Raw genomic sequence first — 17,611 nt, 5'->3', positions numbered from 1 at the left:
GTAGCAAATGCACATATTCAATGCTATAAAAGGCAGACACATGAGATCTCATGTATCTTGTGCCATTTGTAAAAAGGTTGTTTTATTATCAGTGTAACTAATCACAATGAAGACATCTCTTACAATCAAAGACATTATAATGAATTTTCTTTACAGCTACAGAGAAATGGGATTTGCTGTTCCGTATCAAACTAGAACAGGCTGTATAAATTCTTCTTCATATTTATTATTAAATGTAACTTTTATCTATAAAATCAGCCATGAAATATTAAAAACTGAAACAACAGAATTTATATCCTTTACTTAATTTAGTTTAAACGGTCTATTCACTAAAGAGAGGGGAAAAAAGGTTACATATGTATTATAACGTGCCCTCTCCTCTCCCCCATATGCATTTCCATTACAAACCATCTAGTTTTCGGAATTTATAACTCAGCTGTAAAAATCCACTTCATACGTAAAAGTTGGTATACTTTTCCTTTTCCTTCTCCTTTTCCTTTTCTTTACAAATTTAAAAAAAATCTGTTTCAGGAGGAAGGTAAGAAAAAATGTGAGAGGAGAGAAGGGGAAAACCAATTAGATTAAGAATTTTAACCCTTGGCCACTTCCATCAGTTGGTATGAGCCATGTGTTGTAATTCAGACCCATCTTCCCACCCCATCCCCTGAAGCACCATTGGGAGATGGTCAGCTGGCTGCACCAGAGCCCCTGGGCAGATGGAAGCCAGGTACTGGCCTCCAGCTGCTGCTGACCTGCCAGGTTCAGGCTGTCCTACCCTACTGCTATCTCCTGAAGTCAGCTGCACAACTGGGATTGGACAAATGGAAAATAAGTGAGAACAGCAAAGAGCATTAAAATCACCTGTGTCAGAGAAGAGACAAGACGAAACATCAGCACGTATTAAAAATGACAAATGGACAAAACAGCCTGTAAAAAAAGGGTCCTCACAATAAAAAGATATAAGACTTGAGAATTCTGGAACTGGAGACTGGACAACATACAGCGTAATGAAAACTGAACAGAAAAATAAGGGCAGATAAAAACCATCAGAAGTTCACAGAAGGATTAAAAGGGTCTTATTTAAGACAGCATGGAAAACAACTCATACATAAGATGGCAGATTCCAAAATGAAGCATGAAATAAAGCAACAAGAGACAAGCTACCTATGACTTTAAAGTGCAAGCTACAACCTGCACTATTTCCTGCTAGCAATATCTTACAGCTTTCTCCTGGAACACAACAGCGAAATTTACCTTTCTTTTCAGAGTCCCCATTTTGCAGTCTGAAAGGAATAGAAAGAATCAGCAAAGGAGTAAAACCTTGCATTGGTTGTCAGAGTGGAGCTGGTGAGCTGGATGAGCTGGCAGGAGCAACAACCAAGCTACACCAGGTAGATGCCTGCAGACACTGTCTCAGGGGCACCACGGAACCCGGCAAAAACCTGAAGTCCAGAGATGCTCCCATGTGCCCCAGGTGATGCTGCACTCTTGCTTAGATGAAACCACCAAGGCTATGTGTTCAAATGTGGCCTTTATCTAGTCTTCAGCTAAGTTTATTCATCAGAAAAGTCTCTCTCTCGGCAATTCTTTAACTACAGCACATGAGGACTACGTACATATATCGCAACCAATTCCCACAATAAAAATAAGTAACGTTTATAAATTCATTAGTTCTCTGCCATGATTCAGGCTTGAAGGTAGTCACCGTTTCAAAAAATAACCTTCAAGGGAAGAACTTTTAGTGGACTAGATTATTCTGGCATACAGGGACAGCAGAAAGTATTTCAAAATATGCATAAAAAACCAAACACAGTAGAAAGACATTACCTACACACACTCCTGCAACACGCACAAAAAAGGTACATGAGCAAAAAGAACTACAAAGTATGAATTTTAAGGATCTATTAAACATTGATATCATTCATTATTTTGATATAGTTTGATTTGCAATAGAGACAAACAATGAGGAACAACAGAAAGAATGAGAAGATTGGTGCTTTAAGGCAAGTGCATCCTTAAAACAACCAGACTCAAAGAGCAAAGACTGCAAATGTAAAATCAATTACCAGTTTATGGAATTTATGTCAGATCACCAACAGGAAAAAAGAAGACGGGAAAGGAAAGGCTGAACCAAGCAGCAAGGATCCTCTAAGGCATCAGACGGTCCCATGGCACAAAAATCTGCACTTGATTCCCAAAATTCAAGTCTGAAATTACTCATGTCTCTGTCTACCTGGTATGTTAGCCACCACTGTTCTGTCCAATGTCAAGATCTAAAATGTCTGCATCAGAAAGTGAGACCTGGAGTTTTAGGTACTGGTATATCACATCTGATTCAGAGGGAAGAAAAAAATCCAGTTCCTTCTCAACCAGCATGAGACAGCCCCTAAGCTAGAGAAAAACAGTGAGCACAAGTCCCAAGCCCAGAAAACAAGGGTTGCTAAATCTGGCAACCTGGAGAAAAGACCCTGACTCTGCAGAGCTGCTACCGCATCATTTACTACTCACAAACCTGAGAGGTCTCGTTCTTGTACCCAGGGCAGTGTGAGCGCCCTGAGGCAGGCACCCAGGCAAAACCTCCTACTCCTCCAAACCTACTGCCGCTGCTCCATAACTTGGTGTCCACCAGTCCTGAAAACAGAGCCTGCTCGGGCCTGCACGTCTCATGCAGAGACCAGGAATCTTTTATGAAGAGTCACTAAAATTCACATTAACTCTAGGATTAGTTTTATACTTCATGTCAAAAAATGCAGACTATGAGATTATTTCCTTTGAATTCACTGTGTTTATTAGAATTTATGATCAAAATGTGTTCATTACAAAAATACATATTGAACAAACACAAGAAAACATTTATTAATTGTTCTACCTGGCAGTTCTTACTTAGTGGAAGGTCACCAAAAAATCATCAGGAGTGCTTTCAAGAACTATTCAAGCAAACATTTCTAGAAGCAAAACCTCAACAATATGGGTTTTAAGAATACAGCATATTTTACAAAGTACTCGAATTTGGATGCATACTAGTCCTCACAATGTGCCTTTAAATTACCCCTATATGGAATGACTGGCATGACTGTATTAGCCACACCTTTTAACATTGCTTTATCCAGTCAGCTCCCTAAATCATTAAAAATATACACGACTGAGCTTCAGTTTGACCTGCAGTGACTCCTATATGTACTCTCAAAATTAACACAAGCACTGAATGCTACTAATCTTCAGCTTGTAATAACTGATCAAAGAATACTGCCCTGTAATTCACAACAAGCTAAAATCATAGCGCTGAACTGTGCATTTTCAAACAAGTGGTTTATAGCTCTAGATTTAAAATGCAGAGTTTCCATTATATTTAATAATTAAAATGCATGCTGTGTTATGGTTACATTTGGTGACTGGATTAGTAGTACCCCAGCTGAGTTAAACAATGCCTTTTTCCTATTAGAGCTCATATTACCATATTGTCTATTTGTTTAAGAAAAGGAAGAAAAAAAGCACAGCAAGGAAGAAGGAATAAAAAAGAAATATGAATATCAAACATACTGAAAGACAGTGAGGACCAAGACAGAAAGAAGACCTGGTATCAGCAAAATATATGCCAGCTGAAAGCAGAAAAGCTGAAATATCTGTGCATTTCAACTACAAAAACTTTTAATAAAAAGAATATTTTCCCTTTGTCAATAAGGATTCTTATTCAAAGTAAAAGGAATAAAGCTCAGTTTGTTTTCCTAGATGCAGTTGCTACAAATTGAGGGAATACAGACATCACTGTCAAAGAGCAGACTCTTTCAGGCTGTCAACTTCTTAATCAGGGTCTGACTTCACTGGAAAGTGTGAAATTATGTAATTATTTATGCTTTGCAATTCTGACGGTTTAAACAAATCCAGCACTATGAACATCATTTTTTATAATGCAAAACTCCTACTGTGATTTTGTTTTAGGGAATATACTTTTTTTTCCCGTGTGCTTTCTAGGTGGTTTGTTGAAGCAAAATTTAAATATTATGTGAAGTACTTCTTTTCTCCCAAAACAGATCCCATAGAGCTTAGAAACATAACTTACAAGGATGAAAAATAATTGAAAATAAAGTAAAAAGTGTATCATGGCCACAGTGACATCAACTGAAATTTTCTCAGCACTGTCACTTATATTGCCACCCAAAACTCTCTAACGGCAAGACTAAAGATCTTTGAGTACTTACAACAATGTATAAATAAAATATTTGACCCCATAAAAAGACATTTAAGGCTCTTGACATTCCTGCACTTCCATGCAACACTTAAGTAAAAACTTCAGAGATTTTGTTTTCATTTCAAGTATATTTTAATTATCTTGGTACCAGCAGCAGATACAAAGACAGGTTTGTGTGCCTGAAAGCTCATATAGTTCTCCCTCTATCGTAGCTGGCATAATATATTGCCTCTCCCTGTAAGTCTCCTCCTCAGAGCCCCATCCCCTTATAGGGTAAATACCCTTAGCATACAAAATACAAATGCACGCATTCTCTGAAAATGAAGTTTATTTAACACTCCCCCCCAAAATACACTTTCCTGAAAACAGCAACACCTAAATTCATGATGATGTGAATGAAGAAAAAGATAAACATTCCTGCAAGTAAACCTCCACCAGCGAAGTTCAGCATGTTATTTACCTGGAAATGAAACCTGCACAGCCTGACCAGAGCTAGTAAAATGCAGTCAGGTTTTCACTTGTCCTCTCCAAACAACACCTTCTGCACCCAATGACCTTGTGCCCAGGAAGGATTCTTGGGGTTTGACAGAAGGAGCTCCTTGTATCTCACCAGATGTCTGCTCCAGAGCAGCTGAAGGTCAATGCCAGACCTTTGTCAACTTTGCCTTCAGTCTCTTCCTCCCCTTCCCTCCTCAGGTTGCCACCCCCGTTGCAAACTCCTTGACACAAAGGAGAGAGGGAACAAAGCCTATCCACAACCCTCTGCAGATATCTGAGGCACTCACAAAGAAGTCAAAGCAATACTTGTCAAGAATTTCTGAGCTACCTAGATTTAGAATGGCACTCGAATTCACAAGTCTGCATTTTTGACATTTAAAGTCTAGTGAGAAACAACTAAGGAAAAAAACAAAAGTTTTTTTTTCATATAATGTATTTGCCATGTTCCCAGTACCAACAAGTAACAACACTGTATTATAAAACCTTTGCTCAAGAACCAATCTGTTTTTTGAGGTAGGATTTTGACCAAAAAAAAATTAAAATCCAATTTTATTTCTTTGGTTTGGTATGCAAAAATTATGAAATGGAGAGCTTGGGTCAGGTTCTGATTTTGATCATTCTGACACAAATGGAAAAAATTCTTTAAACTAAATGGAAATATTCCCATTTATAGTCAGGTAAATAACATCAAATTCTAGTCCCAGGTTTTCTTTCCTTCCTGATTAAATTACATTAATGTACACTCAAAACAAAGCAACTACTGCAATCCCTGCTGTTTTTTCCAGGAGAATAACTTACCTGTTAAAAATACTACCTGAACATAAACATTAAGTCATAAAGGTTCTTGACAGGTCTGCCATCTATCTGAAGCCTCAAAATAAAGAGGCTTTTAGCAGTATCATAGTACATGGACATCAACATATCATCCTAAATGTAAAGCAGAAGTCAACCTGCTTCTGTGAGGACCTATAGGCCATAGTTTCTCCCTAAAATACTTTTTATTAACCTGATATGTATATGAGACAGCAAAAACCTCAACACACTGTATTCTTACACAGAATGTACCAGAAAAAGGCTCAACAACTAAATATTGCATTTTCACATTCTTGCTAAAAGGTTTGACATAGTATTCATTGCCATATTATTCCTAATTAGCAGTTTAAGCTTGTTAACAAGAGCAGTTCATTTAAGGTAAACAGGAATTATCTTTCCATTGTCTAGGTAAGACTTGTAAATAGGACAGCTGATAAATTCTAAGATGAGAGCAACTAGGAAACTATTCATTAAGGCTTGGGTTATAAATTCAAAACATGAAGCATAACATGCTTAAAGAAGAAGGTTTTATTTTTAAAAGCATTCATTAGGCTCTAATCTTCAAGACTCAAACTTGTAAATAATTTAAAATGAAAATGTGAACAACAGGCAGGGAAGAAAAAACAAATGCAATTCAAATCAGTCCATTGTTTTACCAATAAAACTCAGAACAATAGAAACTAAGTTGGCAGATTTTGAAGACAACATCCAGAAAACATATTTATGCACTGTCTCTTTGAACTTACATGTTGTGCTAGCACTGGCTCCAACCCAAAAAAAATTAACTCTGACTTTTAACAGCCAGGCTTTGCCCAATAAAGGACACACATGCTGAACTAGTAATTTTTGGTATTCATTGCACTTTATTCTGGAGATGTCAGTGCAACCAAAAAACACCAAGCTGCAGTTAATCAATGCTTTTAGATTTTATATTTATCCATTCTGACTTTTCAGAAATGTACCTCCTATTAACAATTTATATGATGCAATGCAAGAACTTCCCTTTAAAGATCAAGGTAAACTCAGTTTGCCTCACATGAGGAGCATGGAAAGAAACAGCCTTTACTTCACCGGCATTGAAAATGGAAAGTGAAGAAGACAAAAGTAACAAATCAAATAAAAAACCAAAACACAACAATCACTGCTGTCCTCATTGTTCCAAATCAAATGCCGATACGTGCCTGCAGAAAGCATGTTACACACCAAGGAACCAGGAAAGTGCAACATTTTGTCTTCATTGAATGTATGGAGTTTGCTATTCTCTTCTCAAGGACTTGGAACAATCCAACTGAAATATTCCATGTCACTTAAACACTCAATGGAAGACAAGCATTCAGCAGGAATTTCTTTCTCCATGTTAAAAGACCACATGGCATTACAAAATGCAAACGTGCCGTACTCCTATGCCATGGTTCTTGTGCAGAAAGACATTCATAGATGCTGGCTATCCCAGGAACATTAAGATATGCTCCTCAGAAGCCTTCCACTTACTGGCTGCACCCCATGCACCAGGGATTCTGACATTTGTCAGTCACGCAGGATTTCCTCACGGCTGCAGAACATTGAGCAGGAAACCCTGGCACACCCAGTGAGCTCTGGGTATCCAGCAGGATGTGACACAGCTACAGCACACACAGCCAGCACAGGGCTTTCCAGAGGCACCAACCCTCCAGGCAGTACAAGAGCAGCAAGTCTGATGCTTCCACATGTGAACCAAGATGGAAAGGTCACCCATGTCCATGCTTCTCCCTCCAACACAGAAGTGGGTGATGCCAACAGGCTACACACACCACCAGTACAGGTAAAGTAAGTCTCCTCCCGATTAGGAGGCCTAAAGCATGAACTATCTCATGTTCATAGCAAATGTTTCCAGCAAAGATTTAAATAAATCCAGTCTAACCCACTGAATGGAAACAGGTAAAGGTCACAGGCTCTTCCAGAGTGAGCCCAAGCTTGAAAACCTGATTAAGAGAGAACTCACATATATAAAGCAGTACCAGAGTTCTTGAGGCCATCCAAGTGGCAACACAACAATATGTCTTTGATTAAATCAGAATTCTTGTCAGGACCTCCACACTTTTCAAACTTCTTACTGGAATGTTTCCTAAAGAAAAGCTTATATACCAGGTAACTGTATGGATTCCTTAAAAGAAAAATCATATGAAACAACGATTTCCATACAAAATGATGACTTAGTGTTACTGTTCTGGTAAGTTTTGGTACCCCTTGTAATTCCAGTGGATTTTAACATTTATATGTATTTTCTATGTCTTGCTACCTATATTTTTGAGAAGAATTTTTGAAATTCCAAAGATGGCGCTAAGGACGGCAAGAAACTTTGTAACTACAACGAGACAAAGAAGTAACAGGTAGAAAAGCATCTATACAGGCACTCGTAGTAAAATAGTAACCTATAGAGATGTGTACATTCAGATCTATACACTGAAATACTGTGTACCCTAACTCTGCACAACTCCCCCAGGGCCATTGCATACGCCACACACACTAACAACTTGTCTGTCTAGACTCAGAAAGAGGCAATTAAAGCTTATGTTTGTACCACTAAAGATCAAAAAACCCTAAGACCACTCACAGCCTCACAGCCCACTTAAACAAAACCCATACAGACAGTAGTTCAGTAGGAGGCCAGACTACTGAGAAAAAAGGCCAGCCTGCTGTGGGACAAGCAAACAAAACAAAACAAAGCAAAAAAAATTAGCAATCAACAATTCTGCTAACACAGGACTAAAAAGCAGTCACAATCATGCAAACATGCATTTTACTTTTGGAGCACCATTAGTGCCTGTTTCTAAAGAGCACTTAGGTCATTTCTTTGTAAGGATGTGTATGAATTGGGTAGTACATACTGTAATTGTCCTTTCCATACTGAGGAAAAAAAGATAGCTAGGTTCCTTTCTGCTATAGATTGCTGTTTGCTATATAAATTTGGGACACAACTTTCTTTCATCTTCACATGTTGAAGAACTGAGATTAAGTAAAATATGTAAATTTCCACATACATTTAACATAAACATCTACAATGGGCTACAGACTTCTGTCACTACTGACTTTTCTCTGGCAGATGGCAGAAACAGGACTAATGGCATTCACAACGCCAGGGGGAGTTTAGGCTGCAGTGAAGAAGAGTTTCTTCACACAAAGGGTGATTAGACATTGGAATGCACTGCCCAGGGAGGTGAAGGAGTCACTGTCCCTGGAGATGTTTAAGGAAAGACTGGACTTGGCTCTTAGTGCCGTGGTCTAATTGACACGGTGGTGTTTGGCCAGAGATTGAACTTATCTCAAAGGTATTCTGCAAAAGAACCTGCTGATCCTGTGATCACCTGAGCACATTTCCTTCTTGCCTTTGTGTCCACCAAGAACTGCTGTCATTGCTTCTGCTCCTCGCACTCCTGCTGCACAGGAGGAGCGGTGCCTGTGTGCCTTGGCTGCTGCTGGCCAGACACTGTGTGATGCAGCTGCACCTCGGGCAGCGCTGGCAGCACTGTGGCTGTGCTACCCCAAGGTGCCAAGGCCAACACAAAGAGCTTTCTGGGCTAGAAGAACAACCACGACTGCTCTGCTGGGCAGCTGCTGACAATCTGCCAAAGCGAAAGCACCATTTCCATTTGACTCCTCACGCAACAGAGCACAGGAGAGAGACCACTCCGCCACATGTCTGGTTTTGTGAACAGCTGAAGGAAACACAGCCACGGCATCTGTTCAATCACATCATCTCGTCCTTCTCTCCAAGCTTTCAAAAGATTAAGTTATACTCCAGATATCAATCTAAAAGCTCAACTTTTTAGTACCTTTAACATGCACCACAATGCCAAGGCATTCATTTCAATGAATGACTAGACCAGGTGTATCTGAAACCAATGTTTTTATTTGACTGCTGGGGTCATCCATCCAATGAAGCCTTTTGGTTTTCCTGAGAAATAGAGCATTAAAATTCTAAACCACATTAGGAAATTCAAACATAGGAGCCACTGAACAACTCCAGTTCACCCATATTTCATGTGCCAGTCTGTCTGTAAATTCCATCTCATGCACAAAACCCCAACACTGTACACATTAAAATTAAAATAAAAAAAAACTAGGCAAAGCAAAGCCACCCCATTCTAATGCTGTGCGCACTGACAAGAAAATGCTGTTCTTCACTACAAAAATTTGGGGTTAATGGGCTACTGTGACTGACATCTCCTTCATACACATTCCATCAACAAGCAATGTTTTTCCATAAAGAGAGACAATACAACTTAAGTTTTAAAAGCATTTCTAACAAAGAAAACTCTCATGCAAATAAATTAGAAATCCTTGATGCTGTTACTATACAGTAGTTCCTACAGAAGAATGATAGTAAAGGATTTAACTCTGGTCGTTTGAATTATATTTCCCAAAATGCTAATAAAACTGACATGTTTGAACATACTGAAAAAGTCACAGTCCATCATCGTCCTGTCACATCAGTGCATTTGACTTTTTTTAAAATGTATGGATTATACAATTACTGCCAGGCTCCATATTTTATATATAAAAGCTACAATCTGATTATATGTCCATGCTGAAATAATTTATGAAATAAGGATGGAATGACTGCAATGTTACTTCCATGATGAATGCAACTTGCTGTGAATAGTGTAGGAGATTGCAGGAGAGACCCAAATGAAGACTGTAATTGTCTTCATATTTCATGAAGAGGTGTGACCTGGGAAAAATATAGATCCCAACATCCATGTATGAGCCTCCAGCCTCATACAAACATCTTGATTACTCATGTTGTGATACAGGAATGGAAAATTTATAGTCTTCACATGCCACACCTTTGGGTTATTAAGGAGAGAATCACAGGGAATTACATCCAGTGTTTAAATTGTATGTTAGTCAGTTATGGCTTTTCAGCACCAGAAAATCCACCACTGCCACTGTTACCCTTGCACTTTCGGATTTCCATTATTTACTATTCCCTAGGTGTTACCATCATGATTAGGATCATACAGATGAGCACAAGCACATGACAACGCCAAGGTCTGACAAGTCTGCATCAGAACCACTACACAAAGAAGCAAAGAGGGCACAGAAAAAAGAAACAAAACCTTTATCATAAATTCCAAGATCACTACTACCTACAGCATTCAGATCTCAAATGTTTTTTCCTTCCTCCAACTAACACCACATTTAATATTAACATTGTGGTTCACAGGTCACACTAGTTATTTGAAGGAACAAATGGAAACCTTTCATAAGAACTCAAACTAAACAAGACATAAAACAGACTCAGAAAGGCTTGAGTTGGAAGGGACCTTAAAGATGAACTAGTTCCAACATCTTCTACAACAGCCAGTTGCTCAGAGCCCCAGCCAACCTGGCCTTGGAACAATTGCAGGGATGAGGCATCCACAACCTCTCTGGGCAACCTGTGCCAGTGCCTTACCACCCTCACACTAAACATTTTTTTCTATATAAAGGACATATAAATTGTAACCTATCCCTCAAAGGCCACCTAAAGCAGTAGTTTCGGTTTAACTAGCTTTCCTACTGAAGACACACACACCCTCTGAAGTGTACTAACATTGCTACGTTGTATATGCGAACTTGCTTTCCCTGGCACAATCTGACAGGTTCCCTAAGAACTCTGACTCCCTAGGTCAGACAAAACCACATTGAAAATCACAAGACTGAGAGCACAGGAGGTGCTCATGATTCAAGAGCCTGACCTCCAGAGGAGGACAGTAAATAAGCGAAGGGTCTGAAGCACAAGTCCTATGAGGATTGGCTGAGGGAGCTGGGATTGTTTAGCCTGGAGGAGGCTCAAGGGAGACTTAACCATTCTCTACAACCACCTGAAAGCAGGGTGAGGCCAGCTGTGGGTCAGCATCTTCTCCCAAGCAACCAGCAATAGGATGAGATGACAGAAAGTCTTAAGCTGCACTAGGGGAAGTTTAGGCTGGACAAGAGGAAGAATTTTTTCACTCAGAGTGTGATTAGACTTTGGAATGGACTGCCCAGGGAAGTGACGCAGTCACTGTCCCTGGATGTGTTTCATGAAAGACTGGATGCGGCACACAGTGCTATCTGCTGATGAAATGTTGTTCGGTATATCAGAGGTCTTTTCCAACCTAAATCTGTAACTCTGTGACTGCTCTGCCTGGTGACTGAAGCAGAATAAAGGGAAAGCAGCTACAACCCTTCTTTTATCCCTTATAAGAGCCATGTAGAGAGCTCCTGCAGTCACGTCCGTCGTCCCTCACCCCCAACCGCTGCACTTCTCAAAGCTCATCTCCACTTATTCTACAGCAACCTTCGGGAAAGGAGAGGCAAGTAAGAAACGGGGACGAGCGGCTGAAACCACTGAGGATAGCGCCGCATCCCACACGCCGACACTTCCGAGCGCCCTCTCCAGACCGACCCCGCCCCGCCGCGCCTGCGCAGCCGCGGCCGCGCAAACAGTCCCGGCTCGGCGGTGTTGCTCGGGGCCGTCCCCGCGGGGCGGCGGCTCCATGGGGCCGGCGCCCACCGCCGCCGCCTGTGCCCCGCCGTCTGCTGAGGCCACAGCCGCACCCGGCCGGGCCCCAGCATGCGCACCGGCCCCAGGGCGCTGGGCCGAGGGGGACACAGGGAACGGGGAGGAGCCCGCGGCACGCGCCAGCCGGAACCGCGCAACGCGGTGGCGGCTCGCGCGAGTCTCCACCCTGCCCGGTTCTCTCTGCCTGCCTGCCTGCCTGCCTGCCTGTCTCCCTCTCTCCTGCCCCCCTCTCCCTCCCTCCATTCGTTCGTGCGTCCCCGCTGCCCTCGCCTGTGCCCTCCCCTGCCGCCGCCCGCCTGCGGCACAGCGGAAGGGAAGACCCCCAGGGACGGCTGCGGCAGCCAATGAACGCAAGGGGTGCGCTTCCCGCCCTCGGCGCCCCGGCCAATCGGCGGGCACCTAGGGACGAAGCAGGCACGGGATTGGCTCGGTCCGTGCGCTCCAACCCGCCCGCCCACCTCCCCCCCCCCCAAAAAAAAAAACGACGGCAGCGCAGAGGCCCAAAAAGCCCGAGGGGAGACGGCGAGGCGGCGACCCCGTAAGCCCCCCTCGCGAGGGCCGAGGCAGCGGCCCACCTCGCGGCGCTGGACGGCGAGACGGGGCGGCCGCGCCGCGGCGGGCAACGCTTACCGCGCGGGGGGAGCCGGGCGCCTCCGCTTGTGCTGAGCCGTGTCACCAGTGGCGCGCCGTAGTCCGCCGCGCTGCGTCACGCGCGGCGCGCGGGGGGCGGGGGCGAGGCGCGCCACGTGACGCGGCGGCGCCGGCGGGGTGGGAGCCGGTGCGGCGGCGCCGCTCGTGCCGCCGCGGGCGCGAGGGGCCGCGCACCCAACAGCGGCCGCCGCGCGCACACGCTGTGGCGCCATCTTGCCCTGCCCTGACATCGTCGCTGGCTCCCGCTGCTGCCCGCCCGCACATCCCGGGAAGGGATGGTCCCAAAAGCAAGGACGGAGCCCCGAGGGTTTTCTCGGGATGGGCGTGCCGGTGAAGCCGCAGCTTCGTGCTTCGAAATCAGGCGGCGCTCGCAGGAGCCAGCGGGTGCGGTTTTGGGGCTTGCCGAAGCCGCCCGTGCCTTGGTGCGTGGCGCAGCCCGGCCTGCCTGTGGCCTCGGCCCCTGCGGCAGCCCCCTCGCTGGCGTACGCAGGTGTAACCTTGGTGCACACAGGGCTGTGCCTAAAGCTGTGCTTCACGTTCTCATCCTGCATCACACTGCAGCGAGATCTGCATCTGGTCTATTGGCAAGCATCTTCTGGAGGAGGGGGAAACAAGCTCTTGATGCAGAGCTGTTCACTAGGGTTATCAGTCGAAGAGTGTCGACTCTCCAAGCTATATTAAAATAGCCTTCAGGGAGTGCAGTTCAAGAGAGAAACACTTGAAAAAGGCAGGAGGGATGTATAGATACAATACAGTATAAACTCATGATGATGAAACCCCGAGTGTTCTTTCCCTCTTCCTTAAGCCAAGTCACGTGATTACAATATCAAAGCAACGTGTAAAGAGTGTTCAAATGCCTGTGATGAAATGCAGTCGCTTTTTCAATATTGCTTATGACTTCTAAAATGCAGGTCTCCCATCTATCTCCTGAGTACGCAACATTTTTTAGTAGACAGTAATCTTAGTTAACAGCATTTCGCATTCTTCAAGGCCGTGGCACAGAGGCACAAGGAGAGAACACCTCTTCAGGAATAGGTTTGCAGTTCATTGACCTTACAGTCCCACAGTGTGCATGAGCTCACCAACTCGAAGTGACAACTTGCGGTGCTATTCAGCTAGTCGCTGGCTAATTGCTAAATTCATGGCACAGCAGTGCCCGTTCTCTTGTGGGTTGTAAAGATTGTAGGAATGGGTCGAAAATAAAGCAGTTGCTGTGGCCTGAGCCATTCATTGAAGCAAAGTGGAGCACCCCGGACTTTACTAGTGTCTTGGGAAAGATCTGAAATTAATATACAAAATTTAAAGCAGTAAAGTACCACCCAGGACATTGCTGAGAGAGGGCTGTCTCCTTGTCCTGAACCTAAGGGTTATATCACAGAATTTAATTGTTCTGTGTATAATAGGAAATCCACACAGAATATGGCTAAATTTGTAGTAAAGCTATCTTTGGGATTTCAGATACGTATTTAATACTTTGAGAGTCTACAGAAGCCACTGGCAGTTGTAAGAATAATACAATTACAAACAGTCTGATTGTTCTAGATATTTTTCAGTATGGGGAAAAGAGGTAAAACATCCTTCTTATGTCCTTTAAGTTCAGTTTCTCTGCAGTTAACAAATTTCTTTCATACGCCTTAAAAAATTTGTAGGTCTGGGCTTCAAGTAACACCAAATGAGTCTGCCTGGTCCATTAATTGTTCATTATTTTCTTGCTGAGAGGAAACATACTGAAGAAGACATGACCATGCAAGTTGAAATCTTCAAATACTTCTAACAACATCAATAGAGGCAGCATATTTTAGGAATAGCCTGAAGAGGGAGCCATTGGTATGGGACAAGTAGCAACTAAGGCAGAATCACTAATAATCTAAGGAAAAAAGCATACCTGTATCAAAAGTAATTAATTTTATTTTGTAATTATAGGCTTTATTTGTTTATTAAATGTTTACAGACATCGCTACATCTAATGTTCTGGCTGAGGTATATACAGAATTCTAAAGTTGTGCTGAGAAGTGGTTCTATGCTCTGAAATAGTTATGCTCATAAAAGTGTGTTAGAATGCAGCTGAATAAGTCAATGAGTAATTAACAAAGATTTAATTAGTTAATAGATTATCAATGGATTGTAAACATAGACTGTATTTCGTTTTCAACAGAATATGACACTAGGAATGATTCTGCATTTGCTGTATTTCTACTACACCAAAATACTGATTTCACTAGAAATGTTACTCATTCCAAGAGTAGTACCTGCTATTTCCTTAGCTGTGTAACTTAAAACTCTCCCTACTTTTCCTACTTAATATTCTGTGTTTGCTCCTGTACAGAAAACACACACAGCTTTGTGATTACTGCTGCCAGAAGTCAGACATTCAGCAGCATAAAGGCAGTCACCATAATACTGCTTACCAACTCTGAGTCATGGGATTTCCCATCAGATTTGTTTAGAGGAAATAACCCCCTGACTCGATGAAGATCTCATAGGTAGAACGTTGCTGGCAGGCCCTCCAAAGGACACCATGGTGTATGGGGGATATCAGGTTATCAACATCAACCAATAAGGGTTCCTTAACCACTGCTGGTTTTTCATGGAGTAGCAAAATTTCGAAGAAAAGTTGCTTATATCTTTATTCTGCAACCCCTAAGAAAACATGAAACAGAATAATTAGGATGTAAACACCCGAGAACCTTTTTAGTGTCAATTACATATTCATCTATATGCACATGTATCTATACATTCCCTTTGTAAATGCAAGTTATTTTGCCCATTTTTCAAGGTGTGTGATTCAGGAAGCAAAGTGCAACATTCCAGTTTGACTGACCTGCTGCTGCACGCTGTTCAAACTGATGGAATTTGGTTGAGTCAGCATCCTTGGAGGTACTTAAAGGATGTGTAGATGTGGCACTTAGGGTTTAGTGGTGGACTTGGCAGTGCTGGGGTAATTGTGGGACTTGAGAGGAAAAGTAATGTCTTTACAAACAATTTGATGGGTGAAGGTAAGGAGGTTAACGTCTTCAGAATGGGTTTTAATTCTCTACTAACTTTGAGCAGCAGGTTTGTTGCAGAGCCCCGACAGCTTGGCCCCTGAAACAGACAGGAGTCTGCACAAGCCTGAGTTTCTGAGCTTTGGGGTAAAATAGTTCAGGGGTGAATATGTGATATTCTATTCAGGCGGTTTGGGAAGGTGTATCTTCCTTGTACCTCAGCCAAAGGGGAAAGGAAGAGGGCAACATACAGCCGGGAATTTGGGATAAAAGGAGGCTGTGCCCTCCAGAACCTCAAGAGGGAAAACTCTGTGCGTGTGTCTCTGTAGACGCACGAACGGCAGCCTGGGCCAAACACAGGCGGCTTCTGGCTCGCTCGGCAGGGACACAGAGGGGCCGGGGCGCTGCCAGCGCCACACCTGAGCACGGACGGGCTGGCTGAGGCCGCCTGGCTGCGGCTCCGGTGTGGTTTTCTGGGGAGCTGCCCCTGTGGAGAGAACCATGACGGCAGCTCAGTGCCCCTGGTGTCCAAAGGGATGGAGAGCGAGCCTGCACAGCCCCGCTCGGCCTCGCCCCGCAGCCGGGCAGCCACGCCAGCTCCGGGAACCAGAGGAGGTGCGGCCGCGTCAGGGCACGGCTGCACTTTGTGCCCCCGAGGTCACGCTGCCCGTGGCACCCGCACCGCTCTTTCATTAAAGGCTGCACCTTCTGACTCATTCACTCATTCGTGTTACCCGCTGGGTTCCCTGCGCAGTCGTGCCAAGGAGCTTGTTTGAAGTACAAATAGTTAACCTTTTTTACATAAACAAAACGCTCACCCATTGCTTATTTAATTTAAATAACTTTTTTTTTTTTTTTTTGGTGATATAAAGAGCCTTATACAGGCAAGTAAAAATGTAGTATAAATTATGTGGTTTCCCAATTCTGCTTCTACTGTAAGAAGGAAAGCACCCAGGCTTTAATGGAATGCTGACAAAGTTCTTATAATTACATGAAATCTAGGGGGGGATTATTTTTGAGCAGTTCGATGTGACTGAAAGGGGTTTTTGCAATTAAAATACTTTTATAGGAGTTACGTTTACAGACAGAAGTTGCAAGAATTTGAAAAAAAAACAAGATAGTGTTTGAAGTTCCCCCACTTAACAAAAGAAAGTGAAAGTGACTGTAAATTCTTTCATTTGGCCCACAAATGATGCATCATCTAGGCGTAGTCTTGCCAGTAGTATTAAAGGCTTTCTATTCAGCCTGCAGCACAGAAGCATGGGGGCTGTGGATATCTATCTGAAGTGCACAGAGAGGTGTCTTCACAGAGGCACTTGAAGAGTCACATGTGATCTTTCAGATCCTGAATAATCTGAGTTATGTTTCTCTAAAGTTAAGTTACAGTCCAGCAGACGAGCAGTAAGAGAACTGTGTAGTATCTATGACATATAAAAGTCTAGAACAGTAGTTATATAGTTGTCTGCTCAGTGTCACACTGAGCAATAGCCAACATCTCAAAAATAAATAGTAATAAATGATCATAGAAAGCAACTGTACATAAGCACCAACAACTAAACTGTTTTGCATACACAATGCAAAACATGCAGACAGGAGACCTCATTTTAAGTCTCTGTGTATGCAGCTTTCTAGATACAAACATCAATATACCAATAGATCAGATGTGGGGGTTTTTTCCACGCTGACAAATAACTGACATTACTTGAAGCACACAGGCAGAAATTTTACCCATTTTGCCCAATTTCAGGCTGTTCCCTGTTAAGATACATCAGCACCTATCAGAGCACTGTGGGTTTTGTTTTTTGTTGGGCCCATATACTTTGGTGTGCACTTTATAAGGATGACTTAGCAAAGTCACCACTGACTGCCATTGCTAGCTTGTTCACCAGGAGTGAAGCTAGCACAGCATCTGTCATGGTGTTTTCTTTGTTTTCTTGTTAGTTTGTT

The 17,611-nt window shown here is 42.9% G+C and overlaps 2 protein-coding genes across 5 annotated transcripts in view; both read right to left on the bottom strand.

Moving 5' to 3' along the window:
- ZNF407 (zinc finger protein 407) overlaps positions 1–12,748 on the bottom strand; it is a 333,798-nt gene extending 321,050 nt beyond the window's left edge. The window contains exon 1 of one of the 2 annotated variants that reach the window (XM_063397531.1): positions 12,660–12,748. The gene's annotated coding sequence lies outside the window, so the exon portion shown is untranslated. Of the gene's footprint in view, positions 1–12,604 lie in introns of both variants that reach the window. The other variant, XM_063397534.1, reaches the window with a different exon arrangement.
- Positions 12,749–14,222: 1,474 nt separating this feature from the next.
- Positions 14,223–17,611, bottom strand: part of CNDP1 (carnosine dipeptidase 1) — a 30,857-nt gene continuing 27,468 nt past the window's right edge. For all 3 annotated transcript variants that reach the window (XM_063397557.1, XM_063397554.1, XM_063397542.1), the window contains one exon: positions 14,223–15,320. The gene's annotated coding sequence lies outside the window, so the exon portion shown is untranslated. The remainder of the gene's footprint in view (positions 15,321–17,611) is intronic.

The sequence above is a fragment of the Prinia subflava genome, chromosome 1, assembly GCF_021018805.1.
Source record: "Prinia subflava isolate CZ2003 ecotype Zambia chromosome 1, Cam_Psub_1.2, whole genome shotgun sequence".
In the NCBI taxonomy this organism is placed as follows: domain Eukaryota; kingdom Metazoa; phylum Chordata; class Aves; order Passeriformes; family Cisticolidae; genus Prinia; species Prinia subflava.
Note: the sequence above shows the minus strand (reverse complement) of the source record. Positions and strands in the feature narration are given on the sequence as shown.